Source organism: Phaseolus vulgaris, chromosome 5, assembly GCF_000499845.2.
Source record: "Phaseolus vulgaris cultivar G19833 chromosome 5, P. vulgaris v2.0, whole genome shotgun sequence".
Lineage (NCBI taxonomy): Eukaryota > Viridiplantae > Streptophyta > Magnoliopsida > Fabales > Fabaceae > Phaseolus > Phaseolus vulgaris.
Window position 1 is genome coordinate 28272824 of NC_023755.2, and position 20785 is coordinate 28293608.

The window sequence follows — 20785 nt, forward strand, 5'->3', positions numbered from 1 at the left end:
AATACCTCAATTTCAATAGATGTGTTAAGGCTTTTTGCTTACGCACCCAATTAGTTCTAATCCACACCTTATAAATTTCTGAAATTTGAAAATTTTACTTCACATTTCAGTGCATTCTGGAAATAAAAATCTAGAATTGAAAAATCTCCATCTAGAATACAAACAAATAATATATTTTGAGAAAAAATTATGGAAAATAAAATTTAGAAACATATTAAAAAGACTATTTTAGAAAGTTATTCTAGAAAGTCTAATTCAGAATAAAAATAATACATTTTGAAACAAATTTATAGGAAACAAAATATGAAAACGTAATCCAGAAAAGCTATTTTGAAAAGCTTAATATGGAAACATATTCCAGAAATCCAAATTTGGAAAAATATTCCATAAACTTAAATCTGAAATACATTCTGATCTACACCCGCTATTTAAAAACTAAAGAGAGCATTTTTTTTTTTCATTTCAAGAATAGAAGTTAGAATTAATTGGATGAAGAAAGGAAAAAAATATCACATAAAATCCAAATTACCTAGATTTATTTATATTAATGGAAATATATTCACAATACTTTTGTATTTTGTATTTTTTTAATTTTTAATTTAATGGAAATTGAATATTTATTTATATGATGCATTAAGTTTGAGGAAAACTTGTTTTTTTATAAATTAAATAAAGTGTATGGTTAATTTGTAAGAAATAAGATAAAAATGAAATATTGGTAGTTTTGTGGATGTAGTTATTTATAATAACATTTGAAGAATAATATTTATTGAAATGTAAAATAGGTGGATCAAATATAGATTTATGTTATATATTGTTATAAATAATATATATATATTTATATATATATATATATATATATATATATATTAAAATAAACAGTTTTAATATAAATATAATTTTACGTTGAATATTATTGATGCAACAGAAAACTTATATCATTAGCATATAATTATTTCACAAAACTACATTTAAAAAAAGTATTATCTTATATTATAAAAAACATGACTTATTGTTGGTACTAATGGAGGGAAATAACAGAGACAAAAGGTTGTAAAAACTAATACAAAATTGTTTAATTGATTGATTCGAACCCAAGTCTTTCCAGTGACCAGGAGAAGCATTGACCACTAGATCAGACAAGTTCTTTGGTCATATTATCATTTTTATTATACTTATACATATTAATATAATTTATACATATTAATATAATTATTAATAATAATAATAATAAAATAAATTATATTTATATTATTAATATTATTAATATTTATTAATATTATTCATATTATTAATATTTATTAATGTTATAATTAATATTATTATTAACATTATATTCATATTATTAATATTTATTAATATTATTATTAACATTATTATTAATACTATTATTAACATTATTATTAATATTATTAATATTATTATTAATATTATTAGTATTAATATTCAAATTATTATTAATATTTATTAATATTATTATTAATATTATTAGTATTAATATTATTAGTATTAATATTCATATTATTAATATTATATTCATATTATCAATATTATATTCATATTATTAATATTAATTTTGATATAAATATACGTTTAGATATTTATTGTGTGTGTATAGTAGTTTTATTTGACTTGAGTAATATTACTTTTATCCGGATATAGATAGATAGAGAGAAAAAGGAAGAAATTATATAATATTAATATAACTTTAATACTATAAATACATATATATTGATTAATATATTTCTTTATTTAATCATTAATTTTTTAAAACTCATGGTTAAATTTAAATTTACTTTCATATTATATATATATATATATATATATATATATATATTAATATAAAATTATTTGATATCTTATTTTCAAATATAGGTTATTATAGGTAGTTGTGAAGTTTTTGTTAGATGGCTATATAGGTGCTTGTATCTTACACTTCTTTTCTGATTTGAGATTCTTGTATAAGGATTGAAATATCCTTAAAATGTTTTGTTTAATTTTTTTTATTCTTTGTCGATAAAAAAAATCTTATTTTCAAATATTTACTTACATAGATTAAAATTGATATAATGTATAATTTTTAAAATATTTTAAATTATAAATTATTTAATCACTTTGTCATTATGATTTATATTATATATTAGTAGAAAGGGTTATTTAGTAACAACCTTTTACATAGATTTATGGAATAATTAATATAGTTTAAACTATAATGATATGCTAACTAGTAATCTGTATTAGAGATTTAATTAATAGTTAATGTAAAAGTCATCATTTAATGTTAAAAGATAATATTGTTTGTTGACAATATTCTTTACTATAACACACAAGTAAAACCAACTACCTATAATGAACTTAATTAAGTCAATATGATCGTAAAATAATAATTAATATGATAGTTGATTTTAATGTAATAGGTAATATGATGACTATGAGTATGACATATATTAAATTTGATTCATACTAATAGATAATATAATAAATTATGTTTAGATTCAAGTAGATTATAGATAAATTAAATGTGATTCATATGTTAATATTGTTAGTATCATTAATATTGTTAGTATTATTAATATTGTTAGTATTGTTAGTATTATTAATATTGTTAGTATTATTAATATTATTAATATTGTTAGTATTGTTAGTATTATTAATATTGTTAGTATTGTTAGTATTATTAATATTATTAATATTGTTAGTATTATTAATATTATTAATATTGTTAGTATTATTAATATTATTAATATTATTAATATTGTTAGTATTGTTAGTATTGTTAGTATTATTAATAATAATAAGTATAATAAAAATCATAATAAAATTAAAGAATTTGCTTGGTGTAGTGGTTAAATTTTACTTGGTTGCTAAAGGATTGTTGAAGGAACCTGGCTTCGAATCCTATTCACCATAAATTTATTTTATGGTGCTAATATTTACATACGGAAAAAATCCGTATGTAATACATGTTTACATACGGAATTTGATCCGTATGTAAAAATCTGTATGAGAAGAGTAGAGCATCAGTACAACTCTAAGGTGAAGCTGCGGCAGTTCCAAGTCGGCGACCTGGTCATGAGGAAGGTTCATCCTTACGAATTGGAGAACAAGTTGTCTCCCAAGTGGACCGGACCCTTCAGAGTAACCGAAGCCATGGGAAACAATTCGTACAATCTAGAGACTCTAGAAGGAGGGACCATTCCACGCGGTTGGAATATTTTATTTCAGTTGAAAGTTATGAAACACACAATTGTAAAGGGGACACTCTTTTTCCCTCTCGGGGGTTTTTTAATGAGGTCACCCAAGTAAAAAAGAAAGTTCAAGTAAAGCTTTGTTTCAGTTTTTCCCTCCCACACGACGTAAGAGCAAAGAATAAGAAACAAAACAAAGACTCAAGGCGTCGACAGGCGTAAAGAGTCATCAGGTTAAGGCGTCGCCAAGATAAGGGAGCAGGCGTCAAATTCAAAGCAAGTAGCGGGAGCGCATGCTCATGCCCAGAGATAAAGACAAAAGGTACGATCAGTATAAGTTAAAATTCAGGTGTCTAGTCCCTGAGTAGGGGTTAAGGGATTCCTTCGGGACACCCCCTCCTCAGGTATGAATAGCTAGCCCCGGTGTCTGGTGTTTAGACACCTCGCAAGGAAGTGGTAGGGGGCGTTTCCTTCGAGTGTGGGCATCAGGCAGTAAGGAGTTTCGGAGCAGTGGAGAACCAAGTCACTTGGTGCAGATACACGCAGCTGAGGAGAAGAGCCATCCTTCGGGAAATCTTCTCCTTGGACGTAATCGCCAAAACCCCTGGTCATCTTGGTGTTTAGACACACCAGGGACGATACGACGGTGCTTACAACACGCCTCTCCCTGGGCGTGGGCACCAAGAACACTAATCGCCTTGGTGTTTTCAGACACCCTGGGGACGAAACGACACTACCCCCGGGTGGGCCTCTCCTCAGGCGTGGGCACCAAGCGCGCAGAGATAAGGGCTAAGTTGCTTTGATGTTTAGACACCCTGTGGACGATACGACGTTGCTGTAATAGGCCTCTCCACGGGCGTGGGCATCAAAATGTGACTTTGTCCCAAGTGTTTAGACACGCTGAGGACGATACGGTCTTGCGTTCAGCAGGTCTCTCATCGAGTGTGGACACACAGTACAGATCAGGTAAAGCTCTCCTCGCCCTCGAGCGACGTCGAGGCCATACAAGAGATCAAGTTCTCCCTCGCCCTTGAGCGATGTCGAGGCCAGAAAAGAGATGAAACCCCTTTTCATCTTAAAGCGATGATAAAGCCAGTAATGCCTTTGGCAGTAAGTGCCTCGAGACCCAAGACAAGAGGAAGTCGAAGAGCAAGAAGAGGAAGAAGCATAAAAACACGAGTTATCGGAGGCAAAAAAAATATGTGATGTCAAATCCTCCTTTGCCTTTGGGCAATGACGAGGCAGGCGACGCCTTCATGAGGAAAATTCCTCGCAGATACGAAGGCCAAGTGAGGTTCTGAGTGGAAAGACTAAGAGAAAGGTATGTGTCACGACTTAGAAAGGAAGAGTAAAAGAGAAAGTTACGCCCCGCCTAAAGAGCTAAAGGTGAGGTAGTAAAGTAGAGAAAAACACACAAGAGTATGGAACCAGAGTAATCACTTATATCCAAAATACGCAAGAGGGGTTGAAAGCGAATAAACATTTAGACAAAATCAAGCGTCAAGATTACAAACAAATTCAAATGTTGCTAAATACAAGTTTATAAAGAAGGTGTTCGCAACGGTTACAAAAATGCAAGGAGAAGCTATTCCTCGAAGGCCTCAAAGGGCACAATCTTGCCATCGACCACTTCGTTCAAGGGGCTGCACCCAGAGACGTCGATACCTGGGTTAGCACAGGCCGCTTGGACAAGGGCCTCGGCGAACCCGTCGGCGAACCCCGTGGCAACCTCCTCATTCAGCTTTTCTTCAGCAACCTTGAAGTTTTCAACCTGAGTGGTCATCTCTTGATCCTTGGAGGCCTGAGCAACAATCAGCTCCTGAACCTTGGCCTGAAGGTTGGCGTTTTCGGTGGCTAGCTGGGAGCATTCATTAGTCTTTGCCTCAAGCGCGACCTCAATATTCCCCAGCGTTTGCTCCCGATCAACACACTGGTTCTCGAGCTTCTTTTGCTGCGCCTCAGAAGTCTGCACCGCTGCTTCAAGATCGACGATTTTCACACGGAGAGGCACCACTTGGTCGAGGAGTTCAACATTAGCTTGCGCCACTTCGTGCAGTCGTTTGTTGGCCTCCTCCTTCGCCTTTTGTGCCACCCTCAAAAAAGTTTTGTAAGCCTCTTCTTGGCGCTCCCAGCGGCGGCCAAGATTTCCTTCTCTTCCTTCTACGAGGCGACTTCTTTTTTCAAGGCCTGGAGGATGGAGGCTTCGATCGCCCTAGCCTTCGCTTGCTCACGCCAGGTGTTGGCGCAGGCCATGAAGGCGCCCATGTAATAGAACATGCTTTCCTTCTGGGGCCCTTCAGCATGGCCGCGCGGAGCCATACTACCCAGGAAACCCCTCAGCGAGTCTTGAATTAGAGGAGGGAGTTTTGGAACAGGTGTTGGGGCAGAAGTGGGCTCAGGCTCAGTCTCACCCTCCAAGACCGAAGGTGGAGGGGGTGAGTTGGCGCTCGGAGGGTGCTCCCTGAGAGAATCAGCTCCGGACGAGGAAGAAACGACGGAGGTTGCAGCGCGAGGAGCAGCCTGAGTAGTTCTTCTCCTTTTGAAGACTTGCCCTCTAGCGGAGTCCTCCTCCTCGTCAGATGGCACCACTACCACCCTTTTACCCTTGTCAAGGGGGGCTGGCACGGCAACGGCTTCAGCCAGCGTGAGAGGCATGGCCGCGATAGGAGGTGGCGAGCTTGGAGTTTGGTTAGGAGAAGGAGGGGCTGGCGGAGACGATGGAGGTGAGTTCTGGGGGCAAAGGTTGGGGGAGGTAGGAGCAGTCTCGGAGGTTGGGGGTAGAGAATCCCCAACCCCTTTTGCTGAAGCCTTACCTTTGGACTTCAGGATTTGAGCAAGCCTCAACCTTTGTTGTTTGTCCATCCTTGAACCTGCACCAAGAAGATAAATGCAGTAGGGGTTAGGCACAAGTTAAGTACTATGCAAAGAAGGGCAGATAAGTCATACACTAAGTAAGAACAAGCAAGGGCAGTGAATAGGAGGTTATAAGGGTGGCTCTTATACTTATGTATTTCGCGAGGGCCTCGGCGTTGTACTCGAGGCTTATCAGGGTAGAGGTGTTGAAGGCCCTCACGCTGGCCAGAATTTGGCAAGCCTCTCGATCGGTCGAGGGCAGCTCGTCAAGGGATTTGGGCTTCGTGAGCTTCATTTTCTTCACCCAGTACAAGGGGAAGCCGTCAAGGGCGGTGTGATCGTAGTCAGAGCAGCATACTTTGAAGAATTTGCCCTTCCACCCCTTGAAGGACTGTTGAAATAATGTGAGGAGGACCCTTCCAGATATGCTGCTAAAGCTCACCCAGAGGTTTTTCCCCTGGTTCTTCACTTCGAAGAAATGAAGGAAGATGTCGACAGAGGGGGCATGTCCGAAGAACCCGCACAGAATGTCGAACGCTTTGACAAAGGCCCAGTTGTTGGGGTGTAGCTGGGCTGGGGCGATGTTAATTTCGGTTAGTAGTTCCCTTTCGAACCTAGAGAAGGGCAGGCGCATCCCTATGCGTTTGAAGACCACCTGGTAAAAGTAAAAGAAGGGGACTCCATTTTTGGCCCGCTCGTCCCCACATACAGGCTCCCCTAGGGTACAAGGGAGCACTGCTATGTCCTCGTCATGCCTTTTCGCGAAGGCGCGATAGTCGTAGGCGCTCGATTCTCCGATGTGATTCTTCCAGGCCTTCGTGGAGACCAGGCTCGAGTACTCGTCGAGCAGCTCGTCGGGAGCCCAAGGGTAAAGGGCTTTATAGTTGACTTTGGGGGTGGAGGGTTGGACGTCGTTTTTGTACGCGCGATAGTTTGATGAAAAAACTGAAGAAGGAAGAAAGGAAAAAGGTTTAGCAGATGGGGTTAAGACAGAAAGGGGAAGAGAAACCCTAGAAAAACCCTACACACGCGAGAAATCCAGAAAAAAGGAAAGAATGAAGAGATGTGGAGGAAAGGAGAAGAACACAAGAAATGTAGAAATGTAAACAGACCCAGGCAGTCGTAATAGCAATACAGTAAAGCGAAAAGGCGATCGGAGTAGAAAAACCATACCTTTTGTGGTTGGAAGTTGCAAGAGTGTGAGCTTTTGTGAAGAGGAAGAACGTCGCAAGGTTTCGAAGAAGAAGGTGAACAGTGCAGAGAGAATACGAAAAGTGATGAAACAGTGCCTTGAGCGTGCGATTTTGAAAGGTTATAACGTTAACTTGAAGCGCTAACGACACTCATCCCCAGCCGTAGGATCGTGCCACGTGTCGTGAGATTAGCACACAACTTAAAACGTCACATCATCAGCGCAGAGAATGTCGCGTCAGACGCTCAGAGATTGTCACGTCAACTGCTCAAAGGAATGTCACGTCAGCAGGAATGCCACGTGGATAATAGGGCGAGGCCTTAGTCTTTTTGCTGAAACAAGTGTCAGCTCAAGACTAGGGGGGCTTGTGTACCGTCCCGTCCCCGGGCGTTGACCAAAGTCAAAGTCAAAGTCAACGTATGTTAGGACCCCTCAAGGGGGCCCAAGGGAAGAAAGTCAACAGGTTGACTGCTTAAGGCGTCGCCAGGTGTAGGCGTCACCAAGATGAGGCGTTGCCAAGATGAGGCGTTGCCAAGGTGAGGCGTCACCAGGTGTAGGCGTCGCCAGGTTAAGGCATCGACGGTGACACCCCCCGATACCCATGGGTAGGAAAGACCGTGGAGGGGGCGACACCGCGAGAGGCCTCAGTACCTCAGAACAATAATAAAGAGAAGATAAAGGTGGCTTCAAGGCCATAGTTCTAGTACCAGTAGGGGGTAACCTGACTCGTGAAGTACCCACGCCACCGCTGGGAGACCCTGGGACAGATACGACCCATGAGAGGGCCACGCCCAGGGGAGAACCACGTGCATGGTACGAGAGAAAGGTAGATACACTCCCAGGGCGAGTGACTAGAGGTTGGGGCGCATGAGTTGGCACCCAGAAAGTCACCCCTTTGCGCCAGATGCACTTCGAGAAAGGAGGACTTACACGATGGATTATCCCTAAGTTGGGTTACAACGCTGTAAGGCTCTCCACAGAGAATAGCGATCAAGTCAGAAGAACACGTGACAGTAATCACTGGAACATCAATGTTTTCCTGAAAGTTCGCTAAGGTACGCATTGATTTAGTTTACGTTTCGAACGCTTTAAAGCACTTTAAATGCTTTAAACGTTTTAAACGCGTTGAACGTTTTTATACGCTTTAAATGCGCTTTAAGACGCTTTAAATGCTGGAGGCGTTTAAAAGGGGCTGGAGACGTTTGAGACAGGGATCCGAGTTTTGACCTAGTTTTCGCAGTTTTACACAGAGAAAACCCTAGTTGTTTTGCTCGCGCACCCACTGTACGCATAGGCAATTAGGGAAGAAAGCATTAGTTACTTAGTTATTTGACCACCTTCATATCATCCATTCACGGTGTTTCGATACGGAGGTGTGTCCCTTTGATGTTTCTCGCTAGCTGACTTGATCGTCGGAGTGTAAACGGCCACGAGGGCGCCCCTTTGTCCACTTCTTTTCAGGTACTCACAGACGGAGCAGAACGAAGGTACCCTAGCTCGCGAGGACAAGCCACGCACAAAGACGATCCTGGTCAACCAGCGGGAACAAATATCTTTATTTGATGTATAATTGTAAAAAAAATACAGAAAATTGTATGTATTAGAAACCCAAACTTTATAAAGTTATTAAATTATCCTGACTCATAAGATTTTCAAATGATATTGTTCTTGTCGAACTAAAAATTGAAAGACTATGGTAATTTTTCTCTCTATCTTTCACGAATTCGCTGGATCAAACATTAAGAAAATTTTGTCACTCTCTTATCTTTCCCAGTCTCTCTCTCTTTTCCTGTATTTCTCTTTTTTTTTGTCCTCCTCTCAGCATGTGTCCCCCTTTTTCTATAATGTTCGGGACATCGTGAGTAATTCTTTTTTTTTTTAAATTGATTCTCAATGTGTTAATTTCATGTTGATTTATTTTCAAATTGTGGTTTGAATTACTTGTGGAATTGGCATAATCCTTCAGTAGTTCTTGATATATTTTGTACTTGTTTTAAAATTGAAGAGTTAAAGATACCATTGTTTTAAGGTTTTTGAATATTGCAATTGTATTCATACACAAGCTGTTGATTCGATCATTTTTTAAGCAATTTTGAATAGCTAAAAGAGAGAAAAAAAATTCAAAAGCAGTTGTAGTTATTGGTCTAAGTCATATTCAAGTGAAGTGGTAGTTCAATGAGTTAGCACAATTAAAATTGTGTTTGTAGTGTTGATTTTATGAAATAATAAGCATGAACTGAATTGATGAATCATTGGTTATTCGAGAAGAGATTGCATTAAGTGATGATCACATAAACTGAAGGAGACACATTCACTAAAATTTAGTGATAATCATTTATAGAATCAATGGATCAAACAATTAAGATTGTGTCAATTCCTTTGAAATTTTTATTTCCTCGCAAATTGATTTGCATGCAACTGATTGTAAGTAGGAGTTGACACGAATCATGAATGTTTGATTATGTAAGTATGCGTACCATTGATGAAGGTACAATTATTTTAAATCTATCTTTTAGTGACCTTGCATATTCAAATTATTCAAATGCAATTTGATTTTGGTGCTTGCACAAGTTAAGGAAAAAACACGAGATAATTGAAGTAAGCATTAAGTTTATTTCATGTTGCATTTAACTAGTATTTGATTGAAGCTTTTTGTCTAACATTTTATGTTGCAATGGTTAAAATTTGATTAGATATAATTTTGTAGATCTAAAATTTGTAAGTCATTTTTCTTAAATTCTTATTGTTTTAGTCTTTCTTTTATGTCTTAGTTTTGAGTTGAGTATTTTCTTAATTAAATTTCATTAAGTTTCATTTTTTTATTCTTAATTGTGAGATATAGTTTTCTTGAGTTGAATTTTTAAAAATTATTGTTTGTTTAAATTGAATTTTAAGATTACACAATCAGGAGTTAAGTGGGACATATATTCCCCTCTATGAATTTAATTCTTGAGAAATTAAAACACACAGTAAGCAAATTGCATAAGAGTGTGTAAATATATAACTAACTTTTATCCATCTCACTCGAGGTTATCAAATGAATTTTTTTTAGTAAAAGTGCATATTTGATATTTCTCTTTCGTCTTATACGTAATTTTAATTGTTTTCTTTATTAAATATGTTCAAATTAGGTAGTTTAGATTCATTTATTTTTTTAATCATTTAACTTGTTTCGATTTACATTTTCTAGTGATAACTCTAAATATATTATTTAGATTACTCATAATCTGTTTAAAGTGTTTTTCTCTTGGTTAATTCTTAGTTTGATCACATCACTTTACTCCCTTTGGTTCAAATTCTTTCTTGATTGTCTTTAAAATTCTTTAAGTGGTGCCATGTTGAGTTTTGTGTTCCTTGGAATTCTTAAGTGTTGTGTGAATTTCTTCTTCTTCACTTAATATTTGATATCAATAAATTGAATTATTGACTATTTGATTCACTTTTTTTCAAGATTTGAGTTATTTTAGGGCATTATTATCTTTTGCATATAGATTAAAGGTGGAGAGATATACAATTGAGGCTTAATTTTATTTTATTTTTATGTATGTTTTGTTTTCTTTACAGGGGAATAATATGAAGTGGGAAAGAAATCTAATTTCCATATTTTGAGACAAAATTGATTTGAATAATATTTTAAGTGGAAAAGGAAAATTGAAAATGTCATTTCATTATTTGTTAATGTTGATGATTTATTAAAAGTTAAATTTTGTTTTTCAAGATTAGTAGATATATTAAATCTTAATAGAATCAAATGGCATATGATATTGCAATTGTTAGAAAACCAATCATTTTGACATGGCATGCCTGGAAGACTTCTATGAGAAGAAAATATCTACCAACTATTTATGAGAGAAATAAAAGGCTTAAGAGAATAAGACATAAAAAAAACTCAGTAAAAGGAAAACAAATGTAGAAGGAAAACAAATGTAGAAGGAGAGAAAAAAGTTTAGGAAAGAGTGAAAGAGGTTATAGAATCATTGCTTTCATAGTATCTTGGATGATGACTATAAGGGAGAGCAATCACTCGGTCCTTACTGAAGAGTATCTTGTTCTCATATACTGCATTATGAAGAAGATCAAGGTTAATAGGATTCACATCTTCAAAGAACACATGCAAAAGTCAATGAGGTTAAGTGACTACCTCTTTCCCTATGTTGTTCTTATTTCAAAATTTCTGCAATACTTTGAAATTGACCTCGAAGAAGAATTATCTGAGGTGGTGAAGCCATCTCATGAAGTTAATAATGGATCTCTTAACAAAATGGGATTCATTAAGGTTGGTGGAAAATGGGTAAGTAAAGATGGAGAACAAGGGGGGGTCCTTTTAGTGGAAACAAAGCTTAAGCAAATGAGGAAGATCAAGCTTCCCCTAATATTGGAGATGATGGAGTAGATGAACACCAAGTTGGACAGGGAGATCAAGGCAATGATGTTCCTAGTGAAGCCTATGGAGCTGGTCCAAGAACTGGAAATATGGATGATCATGTTGCTTTTGAGAGGTTGATGATTAATTGCTTGGATAATATGGCCTATGATCAAAGGAATTATTACGAGTTTTGTGCTGCCAGGTTTCAGAATTTGGATGAACAGATTGAGTTGTGCAGAACCAACTCTTCTAACTCCAGTATGGCAAAAAGGATTGAAGGGGTTTAAATGCATCAATTTTATTTTTGTTTAAGTAAACTAATCAACATCTCCACAATTTTGTGGTTTCCCAATCCTCTAACATTCCAGAAAAATAAAGAGACCTTCATTGTGACGTTGTAGAGATAACGACCTTAGCAGTTTTTTTGGATTTACCAATCCCCTTATGTGGTCTCCCTGGTTTTCTTTTAGTGCGAACTATTTCCTCCCTAGTATCACTGGCCTGCTCATCCATCTCATTAGGATCAACCTAAAATTTGGAGACGACCCAATTTTCAACAGTGATATGGTCAAAATTAAATTCAACAATGGCAGTCGGAATATTGACACACCAATATGAGGATCACCTCCCACATTTGTAGTTTTCAAACCTTTAAGAAAGGAAAAATGATTTTGCAAGACCAACGTATCATTATTGGGGAGTAGTACTTTAAAATCCTCAAGAGATTTAGCCTTTCGATGGGAGGTATGACGCGACGGAGATAGTACAATCATAATAGCAGAGACCTCCACATGATGACCATCAATAAGAGTCATCTTATTTGGTGCTTTAGTATTCACAGGTGATTTAGGCCTCCGAGAAGAGGTAGGACGCGACGGAGATGGTACAACCACAGGAACAGAGACCTCCATATGATGATCATCAATAGGAGTCGTAACTCCTTACCATCCCGGGTTCTGAAATATCCTAAGTGGGAGTGAACAACCCCTGCCTGGGTGAGGACCTATCATGATCTGAGGCATCCTCGAGAGGCATATATGCAAAATCTTCTTCCCCTCCATCTGTTTTATCAGAAGCAAGGTGACCCAAAAGTGACCTTTCTTTAGCCCCGCTAGGAGCATCAAGTTTCAATTTATCAATAGGGCCTTCCATGAGTTTCGGTTGTGGATATTTTTTCTGATACTCTTTACGTTGTTTAGGAATTGCGATCCTCCCATGTTCCCGTTCATCAAGAGTTGTCTTCTGAGAAGGTTTATGTGGAGGTCCAGAAACACGACCCTGATCATGAATCACGCGACACTGAGCAAGCTCATGTCCAATCATCTTACAGTGAGAGCAAAATGGAGGGAGCCATTCATATTTCACATAAGCTACAAAAGCAAGTTATGGACGTTCAACTAAGAGGTGATCGGGAAGAGGGGATAACAAATCAATATCCACCAACACTCTAGAAAACAAACCCATATTCTTTCTCATGCTATGATCATCCAAAGACAAAGGAGTACCAAGACATCTGATGATGGAAAATATCGCCCTTGGTCTCCAATACTTCAAAGGCAAATGGTAGATTCTAACCCAGACTTGAGTTTTAGTACTCTTCATAGTAGCTGGAATAAAGTCTTTTGTCCAGGCAAACAATCTCAAGAAACCAAGAGAAAATTGGAATGAACCCATCCTGAGGGCCCATCGCATGTCTTCTAAAGAAGCGAACTCAAACTCATAAAAACCTTTCCCAAGAGAAATTGTTTTCCACGGTCCAAGAGCCTTCCACACCGACTGCAACATTTTAGTTAAATTAAGGTGTGTGAGAGGTTTATCCCCTTAGGTAGAATAATTTGACCATATAAATGGGTCTTGCAATCCTCAAGACCAACCAAATAATCTGCCTCATCAACCCGAACAACAACCATGTTTCCCTTAATACAAGGAGTAGGTAGTTGGGACAAAGGAACGTCACATGTATTTCCAAAGTCTGAGCAAAAGTCTTTCTTGGCCTAGCATAACAGATGCTTTCTTATTAGGAAACATTTCTCGATCCATCAAACAAGCCTATGGGATGAGAAAACTCGTAGAGCCCTCTGACAAACTCAAAGGCTAACAAGTTGTCAACCAATCCACGACTGCCACTATCGGCCCACTGGCCGCACCACCTAAAAATCTTGACTTTACCACAAATGTTGATAAAAATCTTCACTTTACCACAAATTTTGATAAAAAAACGTGACTTTACCACAAATTTTGATAAAAATCTTGACTTTAACACAAATTTTGATAAAAATCTTGACTTTACTACAAATTAGAACTAGCTACATGAAAAAGGTGACAACTTTGGTTGTGTGCAATAGAATTTCCAAGAAGAAATTTAAGAAAAGAATACACCTTGGATGCAGACGTAGAGAGCTGCCACGCAACCACTAGCGTCTCGACAGACTGTCGTGCAAAGATTTCTATAGTATTTTTTTGTTATACATAATTATTTTTCTACCACAAAATATTTTTATTTTATTACCTATTCCAATAATATAATATAAAAATATAATTAAAATAATAATATATTGAATTGTGAAGTGGGAGGAAATTTGTTGAATGGTACGTGTGAAGATATATGTTAATAAGAGTTATGAAGGGTGGCATGATGGTGGCATGCTGTGAAGGTGGATCGGGATTAAGGGTGGGGGTGCCTTCCCTGCTCATGTTTTCCAGTACAACATCCCTTTTGGCTTCAATAATTAAAAGATGATAGAGAAACAAATGAAGTTGGAAGGCAATGGAGTTGTTGATTGAAGCCAATGGACCCGACAAAGAAGAAGGAAAATATGGTGAGGAGTCGGTGGGGTTTGAACAAGAGATTCAAAGGTCAACCAAAATCAAAATACCTGAAGGCCAAACATGCATGCATTAAGGGTCTAGCCCTCTTCAACCAGATATGTGGACACTCTATCCACCACTATGTTAAGATGCTTTCTCTTGCTTTTTCTCTTCAGGTCTTCGTCGATAAAGATATTTAAGATTATATTTTGAAATTCAAATTAGTTTTGATCATATCATTTCTAACACTAAATCTGATTCATGGCGCATTGTATATGGATCGAAAAATTTCTAGTGTTTTCATATTCAATTTCTATATTTAATATATATTTTTGTTGTTGATAAAAAAATTAAATGAAGTGTGTGATTTAATAATGTTTTTATACTTGAATCTAGATTTTAGGTGTAATGTGAGGCACCATTATCATTCACTTCCAAATTTCATATAATTACTTTATGATGTTTGGTTTATGACAAGTACCATTCATTGCATGAAGTGAATACCTTTTTAATTTAATTACGAATGTATATAGTTGTTTTAATACCCACGTCTTTCTCTTTCTCTGCAACCCAATTACATATAAAGCTAGACAAGGGTTACCATCAAGTTTTCAATTCCATCAACCATTTTCTGAGTTTCGTTTCGTGTCCCATTAGCCATTGTTTACTTCACATCATACACTTTGCTTATTTTGAACCATCTAGCTCATTATAATTGCTACCCATCTTTGTCATTATTGGCTACACTACTAGAAAAAACCTCTATTATATATTTTACTTAAAAAAAATATCCATATATTTTTTTTGGAATTATTTTTTATGAACTTTTTTGTGTAATTTTTTAATTTTTTTTATCAGTAAATAAAAATATTTAAGAGATATTTCAACTCTTATATAAAAACTTAGTCCTACAAAATTTGTAGGTAAATCAATATTACTTACGGAAAAAAATCCATATGTAATTTACGTACGTGGGTAACGCAAACAGTAGTTACCCACCAACTCCAGTCCGTAGGTAATATCCACTCACTGGGTTCCATTATTATTTTGAATCTATTTTTATATTTTCCATTATTATTTACAAATATGAAATGTCCAAAGAAGCTTTAACCATATTACCCAATCAAGTTTTGTTGTTACATTATGATTATTATTATACTTATTAGTAAGATTATCAATATTAATATAATTAATAATATAAAAAATATTAACATTATTAAATATTTTTAATATTTTTAATATTTTTAATATTATTAAATATTTTTAATATTATTAAATATTTTTATAATATTAAATATTATTAATATTATAAATAATATGAATATTATAAATAATATGAATATTATAAATAATATGAATATTATAAATAATATGAATATTATAAATAATATGAATATTATAAATAATATGAATATTATAAATAATATGAATATTATAAATAATATGAATATTATAAATAATATGAATATTATAAATAATATTAATTTTATTAATATTTTTATTAATAGTATTTATATTATTAATGTTATTATTACTAATATTATTAATTTTATTATATTATTGATATCATTAATACTATTAATATTACTATTTATTATTATTATTATTCATATTATTAATATAATACTAATTATATTATTATATTAATATTATTAATTTGATAATATTAATAATATGTTATACGTATTAGTTACCATTATTATTATTTATGATTTATAATTAATTATATTATAATAATAATTTTAATATTATGTGTATAATTATTATGATAATAGATGGTAGGTAATAAAGATTGGTGGGTAATAGTTGATAGATAATTGAGATCCGTGTATAAAAGTTCGTAGGTAATAAAAATCCATGGGTAAATGTTCGTAGATAATAGAATTCGTGAGTAAAAGTTCATAGGTAATAAGATCTGTGGGTAATAGTTGGTAGGTAATGCTGAATTTACCTAAAGATTCAGATCTGTAGGTAGTAGGTAATGTTCTCCGTAGGTAATGTTGAATTTACCTACGGATTAAAATCCGTGGGTAAAAATCTGTAGATAATACTGATTTTTTTGGTAGTGATTCATAATGGGTACCAGGCATCAAAATCGCAACAATACAAAAAAAAATATCGTGCCCTTTATCCAATTTAAGTACATCAACTTACCTTTTGTCAGAAAACCACTATGTGCCTTGTTGCTGCACTTCTTATAAACCTTGACTACTTATATTTTTATGCATTTTTAAAAAAAAAATTAATACTAATACTTGCAAATTTTGTTGTATCAATTACTATAAAAATACCTATTACTTCTTGAAACTGAATAGGGATCCATTATTTGCTTCAACTCTTATTTTGACAATTTTTTTTAATCAACAATAAAAAATAATATAAATGAGAATACAAAGGAACTTCGACTCATGTACAAAACACTTACTTCTTAAACAAAATATGTACATATACAACATACTATAATTACAAAAAATAAGGCAACAACATAACCTGTGTCGAGGATATGAGGCATGACAACTACAAAGAGGTATGTTGGTTCCCTGCTCCTACCCAATATCTGAGGTTGTAATCACACTCAACAAAATGTCCTCTCATCCTAATCAGGATGCACAAAAAAGAGAAGGAAGAACGTTAACTATCAATGCAATTATTTTAAATATTCATATACATTAATACACCATTCAGAATAAGAGAAGAATAAGAGAAGTTTGACTTTGGGAATTTATAAGTTATCCATGCCCTCTACTTGAGCCATAACAAAAATTTCAATAGGATCTACCACTCAATTATTAAAATAATCCTATTTTTGTGATTACAAATTTCCCAAATAATGGCTATCCACATACATTTTCGAACACAATTACCCACATATTTCATATCCATAAAGCCAATTTGTTCAAAATATTGAGTAATGTTCCTACAAGACCTAAACCCTGCAGAACAGTTCCTCTTGTTGCAATCTTCTCGTCTTTCCGGTCTTTCGATTACGCTTCTTTCGGCTGGATCTCCTTTGGTCTGGACACGATGGGGGGTGTACCTGCGAAGACACTCCGACGATCAAGTCAGACCGAGAGCTAGGTACCAGAAGAGTAGGGAGTGAATAGTTACCTCGAGTGTTGTGCCTCTCCCTCTATTTATACTACTATGGATGAGCCCTGATTATTGTGGGCCTGCACTTGAGTCCAGTTGGAGGCCCAATTTCATCTTAATCATGCTTTGTGCTTAACCTGATTTGTTTTCATCTAATTACGTGTTTGGCTGTTAACCTTGTCGGCTAATCAGCCTCTCGGCCATCCGGTAGTACATATGCCCCTCAGGCTCGAGTGGAGTTAAGGTTTAAACGTAATGTAGAGTCGAATTGCCGTAAGTCTTCGCAGATCGAGTATGCTTGTGAGTGCCTAGTTGGTGGAGGTCGAGTATGGTGACTTGTACTCGAGGCGCGTGTGCATGTTACTGTGAGGGGTGACCGCTGGATAAGATCTGATCCGTTCGTTGGATGTTGATCCAACGGTAGAGATATACTTTAACGGTTTGCATTCTCATTTTCTTCGCCTATAAATAGGAGTGATGGCGGGCTTCGATTTCCTCGCGTGAACCGTGAACTAGCTCCGAGAGTCCGAAAACCGAGTCATATCCCTGCATTCTTTGTATACTGATTGAAGAGTTTTCTGGAGGTAACGATGTCTTCTCTTTCGGCGACTACCTCATTTTCATCTGTGTTTGGAGGTCGATAGGGAGAGGCCAAGGGGTGATGATGTCCCTATTAGAGACGCTGAGAGTGCCGAAGGTTCTTCTCAGGTTGTCGGTCCTCTAAGTCGGGAGAGTGCAGAACCTACAGTGTCTTTATCGCTGAGTGGGTATGCAGGGGAGGAAACCCAAGAGGCCGAGTACATATGGGTACATAGTAGTGTTCGTGAGGTTTTCTCTGATTTTTCCAAGGTTTCTTTGCTCCAGGATTTTGTAGATAGTGTAGATATTGTGTTAGATGGCGTGCCTAATGGTGCTTTCGCTCTTCGTAGGTGTTGGGAGTTCGAGACCGTTTGTTTAGGTAGGGGGAAGGGCGAAAGGATTTTTTCTACTTCTATTCTTGTCTATTTTCAGATATCCACGTCCGCTTTCCACTTGATGGCTTTACCATGGAAGTGTTGCGTGTTTTAAATGTTGCCCCTACGCAACTACATCTGAATACCTGGGCAGCGATCTAAGCCTTTCGGTTGCTATGCGATGTGTTGAGTCTTAGGGCAACCGCTAGGTCTTTTTTGCATTTCTTCGGTACTAGACCGGGTGACCGAATAGGTTGGTTGTCCCTTGTCGATCAATCTTAAAAAAGTCTTTTCGCTCCTTATACGACATCTTATAAGAACTTCAAGACAAGTTTCTTTAAGGTTGTTATTGGGGAAGGAGGACGACAATTTTTCTTTGATGGTGAGACACCCAAGTTTGCCTTTTATTGGACGAAGGATCCGACACGTTTCATTGTATGGCCGAGGTCCCTGATAACCGATGACGACCTGGAAGTGTTATCGGTGTTGGACCAACTTCCTCGCAAGATTCCAACCCGGTCCCTCGTCCATGCCTACTTATCTACTGATAGATGTGTTGATGTTGACGGCATGTGTTTTTACTCGTCTTGGCGTGCGTTTCACTCTGATTAACTTATTTGATATTGCTCAGGTATAATGGCAAGCTTGGTACCGCCAGATGGAAAGAAGGATTATTTTTGTGAGCTTCGCCGGAAGAGGGAAGCTCGAAAGGCCAAGAGGGATGGGACTCTAGGAGATTCTTCCACACCAGTGGAAGCTGCTATCCCTATAACCACCATACTGGGACCTGAAGCTCAACTGCTTTCTATTAATCCGAAGAAGAGGAAGGAGGAACATGGGAAGAACCGGGGCAAATCTTCTTGGCGTCACGGGGATCGTTCTCCCGGGAAATCTCCCAAACGAGGCCGTGGTGTTGGGGGATCGAGCTCAGGTCCAGATTTCTTGGGGCATGACCTACGAGTAGCCGAGAAAGTTTCCATCAAGCTCAATCCTTATCAACAAGTTTTCTTTTTCCAGCAAGTATTTTCAGTTCTATGCCTTTCTTTTACATTTTGTTCGGTTCAGTTTGCTTTCCTTCAAATTCTATTCGGTGGATTTAAGTTTTACCTCTTTTTGTTGGTTCAATTTGACAATAATTGGATCTTCTATATGAGTTTGTGTTTTGGCACTAGTTTTGGTGAGTTCTTGTTCATAGAACCTTGATCCATTTCTATGATAAAGTGCCTAGCTCTTAACCAACTCAAGATGATTCCTAAGAATGTCAAGAATCATTCTAATTGTGCTAGTGGAATCACATCACTGGATGTAGCTCTTGGTGTAAGAGTGAACCAGTATAAATCTGTTTGTGTAATTCTCTCTTTCCTTGATCTCACATATATCTGTTTTAAGTTGTTTTTATTAACTAATGATAAAAACAACCGATTGTTTCGACAAAACAACTGATTGTTTTTCTGATAACATCTTAAAACAGTTTTGGGTATTTGTTTCCTTGATTCTTTTCTCTGTAATTCGACATTGAATTTCATTATACTTTCAAAGTTTGCGAAAATCTCTTATAAACAATTCACCCCCCTCTTGTTTAAGGCCATATATTCTAACAATTGGTATCAGAGCTTGGTTCTTGAAAGATATTCAAGTTTGATCTTAAAGCCTTTTTTCTTATGGCTGAAAAATTACCTTTTGGGGAGGGTGCCTCAATAAAGAGGCCACCTTTATTTTTTGGTTTGAACTATCAATTATGGAAGGTTAGAATGAAATTCTTTGTTGAATCTATAAATAGAAAAATCTGGAATGTTATTACAAATAGTTATTTCATGCCTATATCTGAAAATGTTTCTTCTGAAAGAGAACATCTTGATTGTGTAACTATGAACATCATTGTATCTGCACTTGATTCTAATGAATTGCTCAAGTTTCCAGAATGTAGTTCTGCCAAAGAAATGTGGAATACCCTTGAAGAGTATCACAAGAATCAAAGGACTGCCTTGATGGACAAAGAAGAATCTTTTGCTGAATCTTTCTCTTCAGAATCTAGAAAGGAGGTTTGTCTTATGACAAAAGAAGAATTTAGATCAAGTCAAGCAAGAAGGAAAAGAAAGAAAAATAAAAAAGAAGCCAATCTGTGTTTGATGGCCAAAGAAGAAGATGATGCAAGTAGTGTAAGTTTTTGTACTTCTTTAAATGCTGAAAATTATAGTCAACTTCTTCAAGCCTTTAATGAAACTTTTACCGATCAGGTCATCGGGTGTGATGACGTGGACAGTAAGTGACTACGTGGGGCGCGCTTAGCGGGACACGTGGACAAGAGAAAGATGAATGGTCAAAAAGTTAACAT